At 52.2% G+C, this 12,074-nt stretch overlaps 1 long non-coding RNA gene across 3 annotated transcripts; it reads left to right on the top strand.

Annotated features, from left to right (window-relative positions):
- The first annotated feature begins 2,475 nt into the window (after positions 1–2,475).
- LOC117285729 lies at positions 2,476–8,847 on the top strand. 3 transcript variants are annotated; one of them, XR_004516855.1, is made up of 3 exons: positions 2,476–6,000; positions 7,719–7,832; positions 8,621–8,847. It is a non-coding gene; the product is annotated as an uncharacterized LOC117285729 (long non-coding RNA). The 3 variants fall into 3 exon arrangements; XR_004516853.1 differs by having other exon boundaries at positions 2,479–5,646; XR_004516854.1 differs by having other exon boundaries at positions 2,480–5,646; positions 8,678–8,847.
- The last annotated feature ends 3,227 nt before the right edge of the window (positions 8,848–12,074 follow it).

Here is a 12,074-nt window from a genome sequence, read left to right as displayed (position 1 = left end):
TTGATTTCCTCTGGATCATCCTGGGGCAGGATGCCTCTAAGTAAAGTTTTAGAAATATTTCAAAAATTTAACTGATGCCCATTGAACGTATTTATGGGGCATGTGTGATATTTCAGTAGTTGTCTGTAATGTGATGACCAAATCAGGGTGAGTGACCATTCTATCATCTCACACATTTGTCGTTTCTTTGTGTTGGGATCATACACAGTTCTTTCTCCTGGCTCTTTTGAGGTACACAATCAATTGTTCTCAGCCATAGTCTCCTCAGTTTTAATCAAAGCATGTCCCCCCACCTGCCCACTGTGTCTGGTAGGTGTTGTCTTCCCCACTGTCAGTACAAGATAATGATCTCTGGGCCAACTGTGGACTAGGGTGACAGATTTGGGGCTGCGGGGACAAAGGTTCAAATTCCAACACTACAATTTATAAGGTATGCAACCCCGGCCAAAGTGTTCCGTTTCCTTATCTGTGAAACGAGTTCAATTATACCACCTCCCTGGGAGCTGATAAAGATTGACAGTGTTAATATCTACAAACTGGACAATGCCCGTGCAAGCGAATGGTGGACGGTGGACATCACTGCCCACCTGTGCACAAAACCATGATGTTTGGCAGACACGTCAGTTCACCCCTGATGTGGGCTGCTTTTTTGAGGGGTTGGTAAGGCCCCTCCCCACAGGGACCCTATGACCTATTCTGCTGCTGCTCAGCCTCAGGGCTCTTTTCTCCCTTCCCCTCTAGTTTCTCCTCACACCCAGAGGCTGCAGAGACAGATTGCTGGCCCGGGCAGGGCCTCCAAACTTCACACACCGCATTTGTAGCAGGCTCCCTTGAAGGAGGGTGTGACAGACTGAGCGTCACCATGGGAAAATGGCGGCGGATACCCGTGGTCTAACGGAGTTGGGTGTGGAGGTGACACAGCCTCTGACGGCAGGGGGTACCCAGCAATGAAGTGGGGTACACTGTGGGGAGGTGTAGCGCCCACAGTGGAGCCTGTGAGGGCACAGAGCGGTAAACTGAGGCTCTCAGCCGATAGAAGTGCTCTGGCGAGAGAGCGCGGGCCTCTTCCCTTTCCTAGTCCTGTCTTGTGTTCCTGAATCTGCTGCTCCACTCTCAAATTAGACTTCTACTGGCCAGGGTCCTGTCACTGGATGTAAAATATCCCTCTGCATCAGATAGCGCTCTGGGGACAGCTCTGTGACTTCTCCTTCCCAGCACCATTTGCTGCTGGGCAACAATAGCTCGATGTGCATGGAGCCCGCTTACTGTGTGCTGCCCGGGCCCTAACCAGGCCCTGATGGAGGAGGCCTTAGAGAGGGGTGAGCAGAGCCCAGGAGTCCCGCACTCACTCAGCGGGGCTCCTAGGATCTTCGAGCCAAGCTAGTCTCTGGGGATTAGAATGAACAAACTGGTCCCGGCTCCCGGAGGAACAGTGTGGCAAGGGAAAGAGACCCCTCCTTTCCCCTGGGCTCAGAGCACTCCCAGAGGCACGCACCACACCTTCAGTCAGAGGACACAGCAGGCCACCAGCCCTGCTTAGATAAATCTGGCAAGGCTTCCCGGAGGTGGGAACCTGTTCAGAGGGTTTTGAAGGAGAGGAGGAAGAGGGGGGCGGGGGACTGGGTGTTCCGAGCTGGCTCTCAGAGCTTCCAAGGGGTTCGGACTCAGCAGAATGTGTCCTGCGTAGGTTCTCCAGGGACCCCCGTGCCATCCTGACCTTGTGATACCCAGGGGGACCTACACATGGCGACAGGGCCTGTGATGAGGATACAGCTGTTTCTGATTAGAGGAGGGGGCGGGTCACAGAACCTGGCCGCACCACCTTTCCCAGTTAGAGTCTATCGTTTCCAGACAAGGAAGGAGTAAGCCTTGGAAGGACTTTTCCCTTTGGAATGGGATAGTGCTGGGAGGGCCAGGAAGGGTTGGGTGGGCTGGGCTGGGCTGCGCTGGACCAGCCTGGCCCTGGAGGGACTGGCCACTGGGTGGGAGGATGCTGTTTATTTGACTACGATGTATATTTAAAGGTCTCAGTTACAATGGGCCCCGGGTGCTTTTTAACGAGCTGCAGCTGTCCAGTGGCTCATTAGCTTTCCTGACATCTTCTCCAGGCCGGCCCTGGGGGAGTGGCCCTCAAGCCCCTCCCTGTGGGCTGGGGTCCTGAAAAGGTGACTTCTCGACCTTAGCCCTGGAGCTACTGTGATGAATGGCGCTGCTGCCCCACGCAGACAAATGTCTTCCTGGAACAAGCCCTGTTTGTTTAAGTCAAACAATCACAACCTACTCTGACAAAAATCCCTCTCTTGATGGAAGGCCCTGGCCTCACCTGCCAGTGCCTGTCTCCTTGCCTCTGGACACTGGGAAAGGACGCGACAAGGGCCAGGCAGCTCTAGGCAATGTCCTCAGGATGGGACAGGGCAGGGTGTCCAGGGACAGCAGGGCCTAGCCATCTCTGGAGGTGCGCTGGAAAGATCTCACCTTCCACGAAGGCTTAGAGAAGCAGCGGGCATTATGGGAAGGCAGGGGCTTTGGCTGTGTGATATCTGTTCTCTGCTCAACTTCCTCCTCTCCTGGTCTCAGAATGGCCTTGTTTGTGAGACCAGTGGCTTTCAACCTGGCTGCACAAAGGGCCTTACCTGAGGAGCCTTTAAGAAATACGGATTCCACTGGATTCCAGACACTGCCATTTTCCCCTTTAAAGCCTTCAATGAATGATTGTAATGTGCAGCCAGGGCTGGGGCCCACTGGTTTGGGTGGTTCCCAAGGTCTCTGACTCTGTGGCTCATTAATTCCTCCTTGAACATTCCTGGCTTCTTAGCAAACACCTCCAGGGAGCTGTCAATTTGCAGGCCATGGGCCCCAGAAGTTTCTATACTAGGAGCCCACCTGGGCAGGGGCAGGCAGGACCTCAGGGTACATCTGGTCCAGTTTGGTTTTAGATATGGTAAAAGTGCAGAAGATTTTTCTTTCGTAGCTCACACAGGAGGTGCTTTGTAAATAAAAAGTATTGACAATGTGGGAAACGACTCTTGTTACAGATGGGACGGTTGAGGATGAAGAACAACTTGCAGCCAGAATTACAGCTCCTTTCTGTCTCCCCAGTTAGACTGTAACCCCCTTATGAACAGGAAGCAGGGCTTTTTAAAAACTGTTCTGTTCTGTTTTATCCTCTTGACTTAGCAATAAGTGACCATGTGGATGGATGGATGGATGGATGGATGGATGGATGGATGGGGTCTTCTACCAGGTATGTTTTCCTTCCTTATTTTGAGTACTTGTCACTAGATTCAGCTGTGGATAACCTCGCTGTCATCACCCCTGACACCAAATGTGAATAATGGAGGGGCAGGGCTGAGGGAGGCAGTGGGGTATTGAGAGAACCTGTTAGCCTTGGTGCTCAGGAGAGGGTCATTAATAAAGAGTAAGCAGCGGAGGCTGGTCCTGACAGGCCTCCTGTGAGCGGTGGGCCGGACTCCACGCCTATGGTACCGTGCCAGAAGTTCACAGTTCCCTATGTCCCATCACAGACAGTATCTAGGAAGGTCACGTCCTCAAAGGACCTCTTACCGAAAAGGTCATTTCTATCAAAAGAAGAATGTGAACCTGAAGGCATCAGGTGAGAGAAGAGGGACTCAGTGCTGGGTGAGGACAGGAGTTGGCACCCACGTCTCTTATCTGTACAGCTCTAACAAACTCTTCGTTCTGCGAAGTACCCAATACTCAACCAGCCATTGATTCTCTGAGCTCCCTCTAAGCTCAAAGGTTAAGACAAGACCTGTCTTCCAGGAACTCAGTGCCATGGAGGAGAAGCTGCCAGGAAAAGAGTCAAGGCTGGTGAACCACTAGGAGGAAGTGTTTAGAAGGGCAGGGACACTGGAGGGCCCCACGGAGGCTCAGTGGGAACTCTTCAGGCACCCAGGCATCTGCATGCCTTCTTAAATGCTCAGGGGAATCGGTGGTGAGGACAGGTTTGGGATGGAGATCCTTTGGGTGGTGAAGGCATTCCAGCGGGCACTGCATGTGTAAGGGAGGTGATCGACATGGGAAACACACAGTCCAATGTGTGTAGAAACCAGCTTATTTGGGGAAAGAAGGAGATGCAACAAGAGCAGGAGGATGGAATCGAAGGCCTTTTCGTTAGAATGGTTGACAATAATTCCCCCAGGAAGCAGTAATCCATTTCAGTCCTCCTCACTCGGTGCTGATTTGCCCAAGTTGCAGGGAGATCTGGTGCCGATTACCAGGTCTCGGTGCATTAGGTAATGAAACAATAAAATCTCGGTCACTGCAGCACAAAGTCCCCTTTATTTTGACAAGTGTAGTTTTTGCTCTGAAGTGTTATCATAAATAATTAAATTAAACCAGTAAATGACTTGTAGTATGCTTTGCTGAAGTAACAAAGTCTCTGTAACCCCAGACACCGAGCCACTCCTTTGGGGCATTCTTGGCTCAGAAACATTTGAGAATGTTTCAGAATTCAAGAATATTTGAACTAGCCAAGGGCAGAAGGCTCATTCCATTCCATCCTGCTGCCCCCTATCCCCCTGGGGTTCCCCCATTCTGCTGCACCCCATCCCATCTACTTTGGGGGTGCCGGGGGTTGAACCCATGGCTTTGCACATGCTAGGCAAGTGCTCTATTGAGCTGCACCCCCTATCTTTGGACCCGCAGCAACGTGAATCAGCAGTGGATTGCTGCTCAGCCCTGGGCTGGCCTGGGGTAGAGAGTCTTGGGGTCCCAGTGCACATACTTGGCAGTCTTTTCTTGAAACACCTGCTTAGGCACCAGGGCATTCATAAGTAGGCTCTTCCAGGCTTGGGGTGAAGGGCTCTGACTGTCAGGCACCCTCCACCTGCTACTTCCGTCATTCTGTAGACAAGGAAACTGAGGTGCAGAGAAGCGAGGTGGCTTGACCTATTTCTTGACTGATGGAGAGGAAAGAACTCCAGGTGGGGTATGAGTGGAGAAGTCTCGGAGACCCAAAGGGACAAGGTGCTGGGTGTACAGGGGCTGCAGGTTAGCAGAGGAGAAGGGTGAGGAGGGAGGAAGGAAAAAGTATGGTAAGAAGCAGGAGTGAGGGTAGCCTAGAACCCAGTTCTCAGGAGGAAACACTGAAGAACTATCTGTAGAGCCCTCAGCCAGCCAGGCCTCCAGCCCCGCAGGAGGACAGCTATTGAACTAAGTGAGAGAAAAGGGAGATCTTTGCTGTGGAGAAGAAACAAAGATGCTAGAGAGAAAGCCCAGGGGCACAGCATGCTGGCTAAAAGCAGGGAGATTTCGCCCCTCCTGCAGGCGAGCTGGACAGCCTTCTGCCTCCTCTCCCGTGGCCTCCTTCGCTTGGTCATTGCCTTGCCAGCTACCTTCCCAAGCATCTGCTTCCCTCATCTTTGTTAGGGCTCTCAGACAAGGTGGCAGCTGGAGGCCATACTGCAGAGGGGCAGTACCCTGGCCTCAGAACTCTGAGCAGGAATGACTCCGTTCTTAGAAACTGACCTCACAGCAAGAGTTCCAGGCCCTAGGCGGGGCCTCAGTGCTGAACCAGCCCTGGGGAGACAGTAATCACAGAATCCTAGACAGAGAAGCCTCTAGAACTCGGACGAGCCCATCAGAGCGAGGGCACTCCTTGGGCTGGCTGTTTTCTGTAGTACCGTGAGTGGAAAGGAAAATATGTTTTTCTAACTCCATGGAACTCTGGACTGTGTAAACAATAGAGACAGAGCTTGGAACAAAAATCACCTATAGGGTAGACAGCAGCACCAGAAATCCCTATGGGGAAGAGGCCAAGGCTGTGCTGGCCTGAGGAGACGTTTGACAGACAGCACTCAGCTCAGAAGCCAGTGAACTGCAGTGGGGTGGGCTTTGGCCCCAGCACCATTGGCCGTCATGGCTACTGCTTCTCCGGACACCCCAGCATCCCTCACAAGGGGCACAGACCAAGGAGGGGAAGTGAGCACAGCTCCCCCCGGAACCCCCGGCAGACCTGTGCCCCTGGGAAGCTGTCAGGTGCTTGGCCTACCACACCCTATGGCAAACCCTTGGCACGCATGCCACGGCAGGCTGTTTGTATCACTGAAAGCTCTAAAAGTTTCACCGCCACTGCCCTGGGTATTCTAGGCCACCTCTTAGCTGGTAGGAGCAGGATAGACTGCAGAGGGAGGTGCTGTGCCTACGAGGTGGGATGCAGAATTGTACCCAGAAATCCACTCTAAATTGGCTCCTTGGGGACCTCGCTCCCTACTGGCTTCCTTCTCCTTCAGGAAGCTCTCTGAACCCTAAGGCTGCACCCTATAGCCCTCAAACTTCACCTCAAGTCAGAGTCTGGTGTATTTCTGTGCCCGCTTCTGTACATAGTAGGTGTTCAATAAATGCTTTTGGTGCAGAACAAGGAATCTCTTGACCATACATGATGTCCTGGTCAGGATGACTCCAGCAACAGGCCTCATTCTCTGTTCCTGGCCACTCTTGGCCTACAGTGAGGAGTAAGGGAAGGCCAGGGAGGTCAGAGCACCTCTGTAGTCCTCAGCCCAGCCGCGTGTATTTTCCCTGTCACCCGCTGGGTCCCATCTTCCCTGCACCAAGCCGGCCTGTGACTTCTGCATCCCCTCCCTGTCAGGCACTATGGAATGTGTGTGGCCAGGCTGAGGGGTGGGGACTTTAAACAAGCAGCCCCTTGCCCCAAACAGTGCCAAGGCTCCCCTCTTGGGGCACACACTGGGCCATGTGACAAGGAGTCGGCAGAAGTCATCTAGCAACAACAGCTTTGGTCCTCTGCCCCTCAGCCAGCCCCCAGCCAAGCGAGACAGCACCAGAGTGCCTCTTCTGCCTTCCCTCTCTCTTGGGCTTTTCACCCCCTAATCCCAGGAGTGGGGAGCGGTCGTGTGGGCCCCCGGCTCTCGACAGGAAGCTGTGGGCACCGCTGGCACTGGCTTGCAGGACCTGCTCCCTCACCGCCACCGTGGGGGAGGAAGAAGGGGAGGAGGAGGCGGGCTGCCTTCCCCTAGCCAGGCTTGTTGAAATCCAACCCCGTTTTCCAGCTGTAGCTCGAAAGAGCCCGGGGCCGGCCCTCCCTGGGGGACCCTGCTGCCTGCAGATCTCACGGTCAGGGAATTTTCCCTGTGCAGTATTCCAAGCCGGCAGAGCCTCCAGAACAAAGGGGAGAGAGAGACAGAGATAGTTCCCCTCCACACTGTAACCTCCCTCCCTCTCCATCCATCAGGGCCAGGGGAGGCCAGGGGACAGGGGGGCAAAGACCATCCTGGGGAACAGTCCCCAGAGGCACCAGGCCCAGCTCAGTGTAGAACAATACCCATTCCTTCCAGCTCTTCCCTCCTGGGAGGACAACGACCTGCGAAGGCCCTGACATCCTGGGGGCCAGTGTCGCAGCCCCTGAAGGGAAGGGGGACACAGCCTCACTGCCTTCCTCACCTGGAGGAAAGGCAATTGACAGGAGAACATGGGGGGTTTTGTGGCTGCTCCTGAGAACACACCGTTCCTCAAAGTCAACTAATGCACTGTTACTGAAGAGATGAGAGGCCTTGGAAACCCAAAGCTCTGATTCAAACCTGGACCTCACTGTTTGCTGGCTGTGTGGCTGGTCCAGTTCTTGGATGCCCCAAAGCCCTCGCGACCCTGACCTGTTATAACAGTTCCTCTGGGCGTCCTGTTCCCCCTGTGTAACGTGGAACTGATGTTAATTGCCATGCCTGCCTTCATTCATTCAGCAAATATTAACTACCTACTACGTGCTGGGCACCAGAAACGCGCCGTGTGCCAAGTCAGTTGTTGGAGACGGAAAAATAATGGAATCTCCATTCAAGGATCACATCAACGGGCAGGTATGAGGGTTCTTGGAAAACTGAAATGCTGGAATAAACAGATAAGGACCAGCTGTAATGATCTCATTAACTTTCTGGGAATGGGACTGCTAAAGTGATTTTTAAAGTTCTTAAAAACAGTTAAGTAAGCCAGACCTGTCTCTGTAATCTGGCCTGCACTATTTATTTGCTTAGCAAACCGTTCCTTCATAGATAGTGCAAAAGGAAAGGCTTCAGACCAGCCTGAGGCAGAATTTCTCCCAAATTCAGAGTGAGTGGGGTCTGAATTAATTAGTTCGTTCTGCATTTTAATGCATAAACCTGGGCTCAGGAAATTTGGCCTTTAAAGCAGGTGCCCTTTCAAATGAGTGGGGTTTCATGTGACTATTTTAACTTCAGCTTCATTACCCTTTATGGGCTACAGGAGTGGTGGGGGGCGGGAAGGAGCAGCCTCTGTGACTGCGGAGCAAGAGGACCCTTAAAGCAGCCCCTGGGTCCCCCACAGTCTTGTCCCAACTAGAGCTGGCTGTGATGACCTGCCCACTGCCCTAGGGAGTGAATTCACACGTGCAGCTCCTGCCTTGGGTATTTCTAGCGGCGGATGAGGGCAGGGGCCTTGGCCTCCCAGTTCCACCGGGCTGGGCTTTCCCGCTTAGACCTCTCATTGTTCTCTGAGCTCTTGTTCAGCTAGTGGGCAGCCTCCAAGTCCTCAGCACAAATGCCCTCTCAGGATCCAGCTCGCAGGATGCTCCCACTCATGAAATAGTGGTTGCTCCCTACTGCCCCTTGGCTAATCTGAAACTCCTCAGTCTTCACCTCAGCCCCATCCACGGATCTTTCTCCACCTCCTCTCATCATCTGCCCAGCCCCATTCCAGATCAGCTGCCCCAGGAGAAGTTTGATGCGGCAGCTGCCTGTGACTCTTGAACACTTACAGCCCGTCTGAAATAAGATTTGGAAGATTCGGCTTGAAAAGGAGTCATATAAAAATACTTTATTAATAGTTTTATATTGATTACATGTGGAAATGATAATATTATGGATCAATTGGGTTAAATAAAATGTATTACTAAAATTAATTTCACCTGTTTCTTTCTACTTATTTATTTATTTATTTATTTTTTGCAGGGCTAGACCTTGAACCGGGGCCTCAAACTGAGGGCCTTGTGTACAAGGGGTGATCAAAATATACAGTTTAAAGTTAATTTTTTTTTTTTTTGGTATCGGGGATTGAACTCGGGTCCTTGCACTTGCAAGGCAGGCCACTGAACTGCTGAGCTAAATCCCCAGCCCAAGTTAATATTTTTATTACAGTAAAAGACTCATTGTCATGAATTCCCCCCTCCAAGAACTTTTTCCATTTTCATTTTCCATTTTCTACTTTCTGAATTAGCACTGGAAGTCCTCTTTAGAAAATGAGTGAAGGCTGCTGTGAGCGCCTGCCTTGTGGAAGGCAGGCACCTGCAAACATCATGGTATGTCCTCAGCTACCTTATTTACTGGATCTGGTACCATGCAGCTTCTGACTCTTCCCCAAAGTCAAAATAAGCCATGAAAGGTAAACGTTTTGAATCGATTCAGGGCATCACAGCAGCAACAGCAGAGAAACTAAAGACACTCATGAAAGAGGACTCCCAGAACTGCTTCAGGAAGCGACATGGATGATGGGGTGAGTGTGTTTGAGCAAGGGAGGTATCTCGAATATGGTTGGTGGCAATGTGTCTCTTACTGTAATACATTTTGAAATTTAAATATTCACTGAATTATTCATCCACACCTTGTATGCTCTCACTGAGTTCTAACCCCAGCCCTCGTTTTATGTTTTAATGCAGCTACTAGAAAATGTGAGATTACACATGAGACTCCATTTGTGGCTTGCTTTCTATTTCTCCTGGACCGCCTGCTCCAGACCACGGTGCAGGGAAGAGTGCCCGGCTGGGCGGGGGGCAGATCTGCCTGGCAGCGCGGTTTTATGTGTGACTTTGCTAAATCTCTGCTTCCTTTGGTTCAAGTGGGTCTGATGATTGTTGGGAGAACTAGATGAGCCGGTAGTTGTTTCAAAGCAACTGGCACAAACCAGTTAACTCAATACAGGTTCTTTTCTTGCCTTCCCAGATTGCATTGCAAAGCACCTTCTGTTTCTCTAGCCTGGGTGCACCCAGCATCAACTGAGCAGATTTAAAAAATCTACCCTCACCTCGGCCCTTGTCTGGTGTAATTATCAGGGCCTGGGCACCAGCATCATTTAAAGTGCTCCAGCTATTTCTACTACACAGACAAGGACGAGAATCTCTGCCTTAGCAGAATTGTTTGCCTCATCGGTCCTCAATGCTCTGACCTCTCAGCTTTACACAGTGACCCTTTAGCATTTTACATATGTTCTGTGCTCTTTTAACGGTAACATTTGTGAAAGCCGACTGAATGTCTGGCATTTTACATATCTTGTCTCTGGTCCTCACTGCAACTCTGCCATGTAAATTAGATTAACTCCATCCTGCAGATGAAAAGGCTGAGGTTAGAAAGGTGAAAGCAAGTCAAAATTCCTTGTGAAACAAGTAGAGCGAGGCAGGGAAACGCTCAACCTAAGGCAGGTCTGGCCAGAGTGAGAGCCATTGATCCCCAGGCTTGATGGCCCTCTTTATATTCTTCAGCAAGCAGAATGTAAACTTCCAGGGGCAGGGGCTGTGTCTTCCTGTATGCAGCGGGTCTGGAATGATGCGTCCAGCTGCTCCGTAAGAAACGTCAAATACGCCTGAGAGCACTTGCAGGCTGAAGGAGGGAGGTGTGGCAGGCTGGGATAGATGGGACTCCATGCTGTGCTCCCCGCAGTGGCTCAGGGCAGGCAGGTGCCTTCCCCAATCAGCCTCCAGCAAGTGCAGAAAAGCTCTGGAAAGGACAGCAGGCAGATGCAGGGGCTCCTTGGTTTCTAACTCAGCATTCACACAACAGTCTCTTCTTGCAACTGTGGCCCAGGAGCTCTCCTGAGATCACGGGTCCTGCAGGGGAGGCCAGGGGGCCTGATGTGGGGGGCTCCTGAGCCCAGAGCAGGTGTCCCAGCCCTGCCCCAGTGGTGCCTCCCTCATCGGCAGGCTTCCTCAATCTGCCCAAACCGAGGGCTGCCTGGATTTTCTGGATCAGCCCTGAATCCATGTAATTTTCTTTTCAAAATTGGTGGTTTGTGAAAGGTTTGAGCAAACGCGATTCCATGTTCTGCTTTTGAAAGACTTCAAGTACAAACGTCCTCAAATTGGAGGCGAAGGCCTTTACCTCCCCCGACACGATGGACCTCCCCTGCAGGACCTGTAAAGAATCGTGGCGGCAGGGAGAGTGGTGTAGACTCTGCATCCCCTTTGGTGAAAATGTTAGCAGTGGGTGTGTTGTGCAACTCCAGAGAATTCTATCTGCCAACCCTCCTGCGATGTGTCTGGAGGAGTGTTGTTCCAAAGGCAAAGAGGAGGTCCTTTGGGGTGATCCATCTGCCCCCCAACCACAGGCCTTGATCCTCTGTCTCAGTCCAGGCCACCTCACCTTCTGCCCCATCCTAGGAGGTGACAAGAATGGAGGTGGCGGGCCCGGCAGGGCACCACTTGCCCAGGTGATGACTCAGGCGTCTTTCCCACGGCCCATCTGGCCCTGGAATTCTGAAGGGCTGCGTCCTCCTCACCCCAAATTGTTCTCCAGGAGCAGGGTCCACAGGGTTCCATAAATAGCGCCCTGTTGCTCTGGCTGCAGCAGAAGGGAAGTGGGAGACGTACCACAGCAGGCGCCATCTCCCCCTCCTGGGGTCCCCACCCCGGGTTCAGAGCCAAGTTCAGAGCAAGCCAAACTTGACACTTCTCCCGGCCGGGCACGAGGGCAGGGCGGCCCTGTGGTCTTTGCCTGGGGGTGGGGGGTGTACAAGGCTGGCAGGGGGCCAGTCCTGCAGCTGCCAGGAGTCAATGGCGTTCCCTCTCCTCTGTGGTTCTCTCCTTTTCCTGGGGTGGCTGGAGACCCCGCCCAGAAGCCACCAGCCCACTCTGACATTTTGGGTCAGTCCCCAAACAAAGCAGGCAGTGAGTAGAGCGGTTATGAGCTTCACTCCCCATTCAGACCCTGATTCATATCTTGTCCAGTTTTGCTACTTACTGACTGAGCAGCCTCAGGAAAATTACATACAGTCTTATCTGAAAAACTGATGCAATAAAAAATGAGTGTAAAGCATCCAGCACAGACTCAACAAACAACAGCTGCTATGGCGTCTTCTGTGTGTCTGGCCCCTTCGGA

Source organism: Fukomys damarensis, unplaced genomic scaffold (assembly GCF_012274545.1).
Source record: "Fukomys damarensis isolate Sample0158 unplaced genomic scaffold, DMR_v1.0_HiC HiC_scaffold_12, whole genome shotgun sequence".
Lineage (NCBI taxonomy): Eukaryota > Metazoa > Chordata > Mammalia > Rodentia > Bathyergidae > Fukomys > Fukomys damarensis.
This window is presented reverse-complemented; position numbering and strand designations above follow the sequence as displayed.